Here is an 11,956-nt window from a genome sequence, read left to right as displayed (position 1 = left end):
AACAAATTCTTAATAAAAATTGTCATTTTAAATTTTTTTAAGGGAACGACAAGTCCCCCTGGTCCCCTCTCGTGGACCCGCCGTTGGTCTGTTATTTATTTATATTTTTCGATGCACACATCCAGAAAAGTGTACTGTGAATATCCATTGTCACTGGGTTCCAATATCCTATTGTAGTTACGATCCTCTATATTTCAAAATATGACAAACAGGGATAGATAGGTAGATGATGGGTTTGGAATAAACATGCATATAAAAAAATTCTTTCATTGACGATGGCTTTATACACCGTGACAGATAGAATAAGAAGAATAAGGCTATATAAGAAGGCTAGATATATGATGGGTTTGGGATGCACAGATGCATATAACATTTTCTTACGTTTCATTGCCAATAGCTTCATATATACATTGCTTAACTTTGAAACCACATACCTTTTAGTTGGTCATTTTTCGACTTCACTGGTTGCATTTAGCTAAACGTTAATGACTAGTAGCCTATAAACCCGAACGACAGTTCATTGTTGCTATTCAACGCAAGAGTTTTACAACTTTCTTCTTCAGAAAGTAGAGAGGGTATTTGTCTTTTTAAAGGGACATTCCTGAGTTTGCTGCAATGTTTAAGATGTTATCGACTAACAGAGACTTTTTAACGATTGTAATTAAATATCAAATATATTTTCCTGCATAAAATATTAGTGGCTGTATATTAAACATGTTTCTGGTCGTTCTAATATTTGTACTGGGTTAAATTTCGTTTTATTTTCTAAAATATATTTTTTCGTATGTACGAAATTATTTGAAGACAACATCCAGTTTGGGCTTCTTACAAATATTAAGACGACCAGAAACACATTGAATATACAGACACTGATATTCTAAACAAGAAAATATATTTAACATGTAAGTTTAATCGTAGAAATATTTTATTAGTCGGAAACATCTTACAATGCAGCAAACTCAGGAATGTCCCTTTAAGGATTATTTTATTTATAGTAAGGCTCATGTCTGGCATATCCTTTGACGTTACATTTTATTCTTCTTATGGTGTAAACTAAAGTTAACATAATAAAGCCATCAAAAGTGTTTGGTTTTATACGCTACAAAACCCAAAACCTGGCGGGATTTAGCTCAGATTCTAGAGTGCTTGGGTCGTAGGATCGAGCCTCGTTAGTGGAATCATTGGGCTTTTCTCCGTCGCAACCAATGCCCTACGATTGGTATATCAAAGGCCATGGTACGTGCTGTACTGTCTGTGGGAAATTACATATAATAGACCCACGGCTACTAATGGAAAAATGAAGCGGGTTTCCTCGGAAGAATATATGTCAGAATGACCAAATGTTTAACATTCAATAGACGATGATTAATTAATCAATGTACTCTAGTGGTGTTGTTTTTTGTTTAACTTTAAAACCAAATCCCCATTAAAGGGGCAGTCTCAAAATTCCATAATGATTGAAATATATATATATTCATTTTTCTTCTGGAATGTTTAGATTATACGCTGAATTGCATGCACACAAACATTTTATCCAAATAATTTATTTACATCAATTTATATTTTTTGCAAAGTCCAACAACGCTTATAATATGATTAACACGTGAAGTCACAATTTGAATTTGAACTCTTTGTTCAAGAAATAAGAAAGTATTGCTAAAGTATGGCTAGGCTATGAATATTCTTCCTTGTATTATATATTTTTCGCCAAGGATTATCAAAGAAACCACTGTTTACAAAGAGTGGCAACACATTACAAGTTTGATATTCTTGAGTTAGTTATGCAAACATTAGGCTCTTTGTAAAATTAGCGAATTATGGCCATTAAAACTGTGCTAATGCACCTTTAAGTTAATTTTTGATGACGAAGCAATTTTAAAAGCTTTTGGTTATACATTTGTATATGATATTTTATCAGTGCCAAGACGGGTTTTTTTCAGTTTGGGTTTATTTGGCCTTTCTTGCTAGGCTATCTCTTTCTACACCCCACCCCTACCTTGTGTTTGTGTGTCTCTATCTGAATTTTAAGTAATGTTAAAGATGGGTAGGATGTCTATATTTTAAACCCACATGCATGAGACCTTTAAGTACGTCCCGACTGATAAGGTTAGCAATTGCAACAGGACGCCCAGCATGCATTCCTTCACGTTGTCGTCTGCCATTAGCTGACAGCACGCGCATCTGGTGGAAACTCAAACACAGACGGAAGCGGAATCCAAAAAAACACAAGAGGTCTTTTCAGACTATGAATGGACCCGGTAACTGCCAGGAGCGCCGAGTCACGTAGTAATTACAACCGAACTTTACTCTAGCATTCCGTGGTCATTCCATCTTGAATGACTCTCCAGAAATATACAGTTTCAACGGAACAGACGACAATTGTTGCATTCTAGTAACTTCCTTCCTGTGGATGTCTTTTGTTTGTAAAGACAATATGTTTATTACGTTAAGCTGGCAACATGACTGAACGCAAACTGTGATGAGTACAGTTAAGAAAATCAAAATATATGTTACAGTAAACTATGTATGACTGTCTTCCGTACAAGTGTGCCAAGATTGGCAAAGGAATTTGCAGCATAATCATTCCCACGTCAGTTCCATTCAGTTAAAAATCGTCCTTAGCTTTGCAAAGGAATGTAGTTCAGTGCTGGTTTCTTAAAGAAATCGGAAGAAATGTTGAAATCGGATCCATGACTGATTAATAGTCTACTAAAATGCAACTTGTGCTTTTGGGGTATTACATGTGCTGAGCAGCACTGTACTTTTATGACTATCAGGTTGAAGGTGTAGGTTAAAGTTTGTTTTGTTTAACGACACCATTAGAGCACATTGATTTATTAATCATCGGCTATTGGATGTCAGACATTCGGTATTTTTGACAGTCGTAGAAAGGAAACCCGCTACATTTTTTCCAGTAGTAGCAATGTTTTTGTGGGGGTTTTATATGGACTAACCCACAGACAGGATAGCACATACCACGGCGTTTAATATATCAGTCGCGGTGCACTGGCTGGAATGAGAAATAGCCAAATGGGCACACCGACGGAGATCAATCCCAAACCGACCGCGATTACCACTGGGCTACGTTTCGCCCCTGAAGGTGTAGGTTGTTCTACTTTAATAATTTTAATGAACTGTTGTTAGATATAATGATTTAAATGTTTATATATTTTCAATAGTATTTCATTTCCACGTGTATCATTAGTTTACCAAGGAATTAAAAGGAAAAAAGAAAGAAATGTTTTATTTAACGACGCACTCAACACGTTTTATTTATGGTTATATGGCGTCAGACATATGGTTAAGGACCACACAGATTTCGAGAGGAAACCCGCTGTCGCCACTTCATGGGCTACTCTTTCCGATTGGCAGCAAGGGATTTTTTATTTGCGCTTCCTACAGGCAGGATAGCACAAACCATGTCCTTTGTTGAACCAGTTATGGATCACTGGTCGGTGCAAGTGGTTTACTCGGAGCACTCACTCAGGGTTTGGAGTCGGTATCTGGATTAAAAATCCCATGCCTCGACTAGGATCCGAACCCATTACCTACCAGCCTGTAGACCGATGGCCTAATCACGACGCCATCGAGGCCGGTCTAGATTAATCAAAACGTTACTACTACTTACTATGATGAACAAATTGCTATGGTATGGCCGAACGGCCGCCGAAGCATTACAGCATGGAATTTTATTTGATTGTGTAGCCAATAAGTATCAGTAATATATATTTTAAAATTAAATTTCTGTAATAACGAAGCAAGTTTAAATAAAGTTCTTTAAAAACAAGGCAACATTAAAGGTGCAGGTCCTAGTTTTAACCCGTAAAACATGGACACTCTAAGTTTAGTTAATTTACAAGCCTGTAAGTCGTTTGGAATAAAGCTACAATAGAGTGAAAGTAGAGTCTGTGGCGTTGAAAGAGGGAAATATCCTTGAAATTAGACTACAACTCAATCAATAACCGCTACTTCTCAGAAGCACGTGCGTTTTTAAAAATATGAAAAATGATTTTTTTTTTGTATTAGAAACACCAGGATGACGAGAAACACTACGGAAATGGATAATCTAAAGAATAAAATATAAGTAATGTTTGATAACATTTATTATAAACGGCTCTAATGGTGAAAAACAATGCTGTAGTGTTTAAAATCTAGAGTCTGTCGCTTTAATATTTTTCTACGGTTATTTGATCGTTTCAAAAACACCAAATTATTTTCTTCACGCTCTGGAAACATCGCATTATAAGATCTGCTTCTCGATTCGCAGTCAGTCGACTGTAAAACTGTAAAATGGTTGTTGAACATGCTTTGAATTAATAAAAATACACATTCTTTCCACTCTGGTCGGGACGTATCGATATGGCTTAAACTATCTAACTGTTCCTAAAGTAGTATACCGACTGCGTTTGTCACTTAATTTTAAACCGTAAGTATGTGTATTTAGTTCATATAGGTTACAACAGATCAATACATTCAATATAAAGGTCGGAATTGATTATTTTATTATTTATTTAAAAAAATGTTTTGTCTCTGTGTGTCTCTCTTTCTCCGTCTCTCAGAGTCTCACTATAATTATGTTAAGCAATCCACTTTAAATGTCAAATACACATTATTATTATTATAAATTATAAAAGTCAGCTATTCCTAGCCTGATTAAAAAAAAAACAGAAGGGGGAGGGTAGTAGAGGGTCTTCTCCAAATAGATTTTTAAAAAGGCAACGACCCCCCCCCCATTAGTGTACTACCAGCTATAGCCGCACTCAATATTGTTTTGTTGAACGACACCACTAGAGCACATTGATTTATTAATCATCGGCTATTGATGTCAAACATTTGGTAATTTTGACATGTAGTCTTAGAGAGGAAACCCGCTACATGTTTTCCATTAGTAGCAAGGGATCTTTTATATGCACAAACCCAGACAGGATAGTACATACCATGACATTTGATATACCAGTTATGATGCACTTGCTGGAACAAGAAATAGTCCAAATGGGCCCACCGACGGGGATCAATCCCAAACCGACCGCACATGAAGCGAGCGCTTTACCACTAGGCTAAGTCCCGCCCCCTAGCCGCTCTCAAAGACATATATATATACACGCACGAACGCATGCACGCACGCACACAAACTATCTTTATGGTCTTAATCTATCTTTCAGTCATGATGTACAGTATGACGCACGAACGCATGCACGCACACAAACAATATTTATGGTCTTAATCTATCTTTCAGTCATGATGTACAGTATGACACACGAACGCATGCACGCACACACAAGCTATCTTTAAATGGACTTAATCTACCTTTCAGTCATGATGTACAGTATCGACTGAAAGTTCAGTCACGTTTGTCTTGGGTCCACCCTCCAAGTTGACTTGGTGGGGCGGGGTTGTAACTGGGATAGAAAGGCCATGGCATTTGCACTTTGAATAATTAAAAACAACAAAAACAAATAATAATAAAATGGGAAAACAATCTGATTAAAATTAGCTATACTGCCGTAGTACTGGTCTACCAGTTATTAACCAGTGGCGCTAACTTTAATCAGATTGATGGGGAAATTAAAACTAATGTCGCGACTTATTAGCGTTAAGAAAAAGTCGAATGTAAACTCGTTCCCCGACACCATCATATTTGTAATAAGCTTTTTTGGAGAGAAAGAAAATAAAAATAAAGGAAAATAAAGGAAAATAAAAACTAATGTCGCGATTCCTTATTTAACGTGGAAAAGTCGAATGTAAACTCGTTTCGTGTTATTGCGCGGCAGATTTAAATGTAAACGAGTTGCGCGGTGTGAGCATCACGACACTGACCTTCACGTCTGCTCGCCAGTTTGTTTCACAGAACTCGTCAAGCCGCGAGCAAACGGTTTGGATTTACACGGCAAACCAGCTGGTGAACTCGGCACCAGAACACTTGTCGAGAAGGGTAGAAGATAATTGTGATCAGCTGACAGAAGTTCACGTTTTCTCGCAATGACCTTGATCAGCAAAGTCACGTGCATCCCCCGTGTTTTATGTCCACCCCGTTGTACCGTCGATCCCATTCCTTCAGGCACATCAAATGCCACTGGCATTTATCTCATTTAGACTGCTTCCGGATCAACCGCATTACAAAAGATTCCTGTTAAATGGTAATTTGTAATGTCAAACATTGCAAATATTTAGAAAATTCCATTCATGATGGTAACTGCACCCACATTTTGAGTGAAACGCTTTGAATTTGACTACCTATAGTTGGTGTTGTGGTCTTATTTTCATCTCATACTACAGTGCAAAGTGGATTTATGCACAGGTCCATGATCATTCCTACATTTTAAGAACAGCGACAATTTCACTTGGAGAGAGAGAGAGAGAGAGAGAGAGAGAGAGAGAGAGAGAGAGAGAGAGAGAGAGAGAGAGAGAGAGAGAGAGAGTCCGTATATACATCTTCTTTTCGTAAATAAACACCACCAAATTAACTATTGCTTACAATGGTATAAATCTATAACGACGAGTCAGCAGTAGCTTTAATAATATATCTTGCTATTCTTGAATTCCAAATAAGGCTTTTGCTTCCACAATTTAATAATGGAAATTCGAAGAAACTTCTTGGCGGGCAACAGTGTCGTAGATGGCTGTCGAAGTTTTCCAGACCATAACGAGTTCACCGTAAAAGATAACATCAGTCATGTGTTCATATATCATAATACTGTTTTTAAAGGGACATTCCTGAGTTTGCTGCAATTTTAAAGATGTTATCGACTAACCGAGACTTTTTAACGATTGCAATTACATATCAAATATATTTTTCTGCATAAAATATTAGTGGCTGTATATTAAACGTGTTTCTGATCGTTCTAATATTTGTACTAAGTTAAATTTCATTTTATTTCCTAATTTGTTTTTCGTACTTACGGAATTATTTGAAGACAAACTCCAGTTGGGCTTCTTACAAATATTAAGACGACCAGAAGCACATTGAATATACAGACACTGATATTCTAAACAAGAAAATTTAATATATTTAATATGTAAGTTTAATCGTAGAAATATTTTATTAGTAGGAAACATCTTACAATGCAGCAAACTCAGGAATGTCCCTTTAAAGTTCCATCCAGCGAAAATAAATTATAATTTGGTTAATCTACAAACCTGTAACAAACTTAGATCACGTTTTTATCAAATGGAGTGAAAAAAGCAGGTTTTATATCGATAAATACCATGGGAATCCCCATGTCCCAATTGCTTGAAATAATTTTGAAAGTTTGTATTCTGATGTCACTGGTTGATGTCGCTCGAAGCACAACAATGCTACGACAAATTTCACAGACTTGGGGTGCGTTCTTTTCACCTCTCCTGGACATGTTCCAACTGTTCTGTCCTGGTTGTATCCCCTCTCCAGATATCGTAGGACTTAGCAAAATTAATTGGTTTTAAGGGTTTGTAACGTTTTGTATTGAGATACTTACTTGTCTGAACTTTATTGTTACTGAAAATGTTCACGAACTGTGAAGAAAAATCTCACACATGAACAACAACAAATCGGATGTTGATTGCGCGAACCGTGCACGAGAAAACAAACCAAACCAAAATGATAACGGTCACGTGGTATACCAACGTCTGTGACATTGAAATGGAAATATCCCCTCTAAAAATAGATTAGACCTTGTCGGCTCAACGGTTTTTTCTCAGACGCGCGTGAGTTTTTCATAAATACGAAAAGTGCATTTTGTGGTATTACAAACACCAGGATTACCAAAAAAAACTTCAGGTGAATGGAAATGTATATTCTAAATAATAAACGGTAAGTAAAGTGCAATTTTATTTGTGAAAAAATGGGTTTAATAGCGAAAAACAACGCCGTAATGGTTAACAACTAGCCGTAACTAGGGTGTGTCCCTTTAAAGCCGCACACCCTAGTTCCATCCAGCGAAAATAAATTATAATTTGGTTAATCTACAAACCTGTAACACACTTAGATCACGTTTTTATCAAATGGAGTGAAAAAGCAGGTTTTATATCGATAAATACCATGGGAATCCCCATGTCCCAATTGCTTGAAATAATTTTGAAAGTTAGTATTCTGATGTCACCGGTAGAAGCACAACAATGCCTACGTCACGACAAATTTCACAGACTTGGGGTGCGTTCGTTTCACCTCTCCTGGACATGTTCCAACTGTTCTGTCCTGGTTGTATCCCCTCTCCAGATATCGTAAGACTTAGCAAAATTATTGGTTTTAAGGGTTTGTAACGTTTGTAACTTGTCTGAACTTTATTGTTACTGAAAATGTTCACGAACTGTGAAGAAAAATCTCACAAATGAACAACAACAAATCGGATGTTGATTGCGCGAACCGTGCACGAGAAAACAAACCTAACCAAAATTATAACGGTCACGTGATATACCAACGTCTGTGACATTAAAAATAGATTGGACCTCGCTTGCTTAACGGTTTTTTCTCGACAACACGTTTTGTGAAAAAATGCTAAAAATGCATTTCGTGGTTTTACAAACATCAGGATTACCAAAAAGCACTTCAGGTGAATGGAAATGTGTATTCTAAATAATAAAATGTAAGTAAATTGCAATTTTATTTGTGAAAAATGGGGTTTAATAGCGAAAAACAACGCCGTAATGGTTAACAAATAAACGTAACTAGGGTGTGTCCCTTTAAGGCAACCCAGACATTAAGGCACTCTGATAACCTTTTTATACATTGCCTCATCATTTACCACAGAAACCCCCACTAACCCCCAATTTGGTTTGATAGTTTGGCTAACACGATGGTAAATATACTCATGGAAAAAAAATAATCAGGTAACACATAAATAATAACAGCAAATATTGCTTGCCACCAGAATCCTCATCCGTTTTAACATGAAGTTAACTGTTATTAATGTTCAATCCCACAGAACTGACATTCAATCCCACATTACTTTTCTGTATTTTATACAGGCATATCTTCTCTAATAATGAATTAAATATGGTCTTAAATACAACGTGTTCCCATATTTATTTCCATCAGTATATATAAATACCCTCCGTTAAAATTCTTAAAGTTAATACACCAGTTTAAATAAGATGTCAATTAAACTTTGACAAAAGGACGTATTTAAGCGATATTTAGGTTAATGACTGGAATCTAGGCGCCTGGTGCAACTGTGTGTTATGCAAATTATTAGCAAGATACCAGTCGTGCCCCATGACTCGTATCGATGGCAGGCCATATCAAACAAGTTTACCATATCTGTATTCAAGTTTGATATAGCCAATAAATGTGTCCACTGCAGCCCAGATGGATTGCGATCTTCTATTTTTAATATTAATTAAAATTTATGTTTATTCCCCAAACCCCTGCCCCGTCCAAACTTTTCGGACGGACCATATTTTTAAGACAATTAAAGAAATAGATATACTTGTTCATGTGATACTACACTACAATCTGTCCAATTTTCCTACAAAAATAGGGGGGGGTCAATAATTTCAGTTTGGTTTGACGTAAGGAAAAAAGTAAAAGTGTTTTGGAAATAAAAACCGGCCTCAGTGGTGTCGGGGTTAAGCCATGGGACATAATGGTGGTAGCTACAGGGTTCGCATCCCGGTACCAGCTCCCACCCAGAGCGAGTTTTAACGACTCAGTAGGTATGTGCAAGACCACTACATTTCTTCTCTCTCACTAACCACTAACATTCTGCCCTGGACAGACAGCCCAGACAGCTGCGATGTGTGCCCAAGACATCATGCATGAACCTTAATTGGATATAAGCACGAAAATGTTCGTTTGTAATTTACAAAATAATCGGCTCAAAATATATAATTTGTAGTAAATTGCATGGTATGAAACAAGGCGTTCCCTGTAGGACGGAATATAGAAACTAATTTTAATTACTTTACTACTAGTTTGAAATGAACAATTTGTCACAATAGGAATACGGCCAACAATTAGCAAGCATCTATATAGAATTATTGCCAGCTAAGATAGTCGTTGTTGGTTGTTTGGCTTTTTAGGGGTTTTTGTTTTTTTAATTTGTTTCCGGTGAGGCGTACCAACTCAATGTGGGTGTGTTGAAGTTAGAGTTTTTATAAATAAATGATTTAAATCAGAAGGTAACAAATGGTGTTTTATTTACCACTGATAAATGGTTATTTTGGGTCCAAAATAAATTAACCTTGGCCAGCATTTAGAGTGCTTACAGTCGATCATGATAGTTTTGATTACAGTTGGAGGCTTTAAAGATCCAATTCCAAAATACCCTCCATTTGCTACTGAACAATAATGCAACTAACACATTGCGGTTTGAAGTATTTGGCAAAGCGCTCGTTCCAGTTGCTAAAAATATATACAAAAATTAAAACCAACTTGTTCTACAAGGTGCCAAGAAGAAGTGGCTGCCATAGAAAAAGTAAAAAAAAATATGAGGGACAGAATCGGGAGTTGTTCACAAAATATTTACACAAACACCGATTTCATTGTCAATGACGAAGAACTCGCCAAAGAGGATTAAACGCCCTAAAATACACACCAACGGGTTTGGAAGGGGGAAAAAATCGTAACAAATTGATCAATTCATTAGTTAACATTGTCGAGATTTAGCCTTGGAGTCGGGGGATGAAGACGGAAAACAAGAAAATATTGGTTCTCCTGGGTGTCTTTATTGAATCATGGCCCAAGTAAATATGCTTTTAATTTTATTGCCCACGGCTGGTGTTTGTGCGACTCGAGAGAACAAGATGAAATAGAAATATTGAACAACAACAATACAAAGATGAAGGCTTGGACTTCATTTCGGCAACGATGGAAGACTTTTTACGTTAATATCTTCACATGACTTATTACTTTTTGTTTTGTTCTTAATCATTTATACGTGAATTATTCTGAAAATTATAGTTTTGCTCATTAATCACATGGAAACTATATTATGTAGCTTTGACAAATAATGAATGAACGTTTAATATCCCAACATGAACAACGTGTCCAACAAACGTAAATACGTGTATATTACAAAATTCCAAAATTATTAATAAAATAATGTAAATAACTGTGGACTGGCGAATACTTACGTTTTTTATAATAAGAAGGTGAAAATGAAGGAGTCATTAGAAGGGGATTTGGAAATAAATATTAATTGATAGAATGTCATTCAAATATGCGTGTAGGTGGAATTTAGCGTGGTGGTCAACGGTGCACCCAAGGTGGATTTCGTTGGATTGACGTATCTCATTGGACCCATTTGGCTACACACCACCGCAATTGCTGCTGTAAAATTGGTATAGTGGTATAGGGGAATATCCAAGTAACCTGAAAAATAATGGAGACGATGCCCGCTAGCCCCAAGTCCCATTATTTTTCAGGAATGAGAGTTATGAGGATATTCCCCTACTTAAAATACACCAACAGATTATGACTTTATGTCTATCTATATATATCTATATTTTATCTATCTATATTACTCTTAGTAATGGAGAGTTATGGAATCATCGCCATCACGGACAACCGTTCTCGGTGATGTAGTGGTTATGTTACTGGCTTCGCCTCCTGGTACCGGTGCTGCAGTTAACGTGTTTCTTAGTAGGCTAGGTGTTGTTTTTCAATGTATGAGGTTTTACTCATTTTATGATACCTTTGAATATATTAAGGGAATGAATGAATGAATGAATGAATGAATGAATGAATGAATGAATGAATGTTTAATTCCATCCCAGCATTGGCTATTGCGTATCAAACTAAGGTAAATGCATCAATGATGTAAAAAGCAACATCAATATAAAAATTCGAAATATTAAGGGAAGAATAACATTAGATATGATACAAATATTTACCACTCAAAGAATTTGTTTTTCTTCTTAAATGTGTTTAACGAGGTGTTAGCAAATGTGACACTCAATTAAATACATATATCCAATTGCACATCCGTTGTTCTAGCAAACGTAAGTATATAAATTAAAACAAAAATTTAAAAAATCCATA

This window comes from Gigantopelta aegis, chromosome 10 (genome assembly GCF_016097555.1).
Source record: "Gigantopelta aegis isolate Gae_Host chromosome 10, Gae_host_genome, whole genome shotgun sequence".
In the NCBI taxonomy this organism is placed as follows: domain Eukaryota; kingdom Metazoa; phylum Mollusca; class Gastropoda; order Neomphalida; family Peltospiridae; genus Gigantopelta; species Gigantopelta aegis.
Note: the sequence above shows the minus strand (reverse complement) of the source record.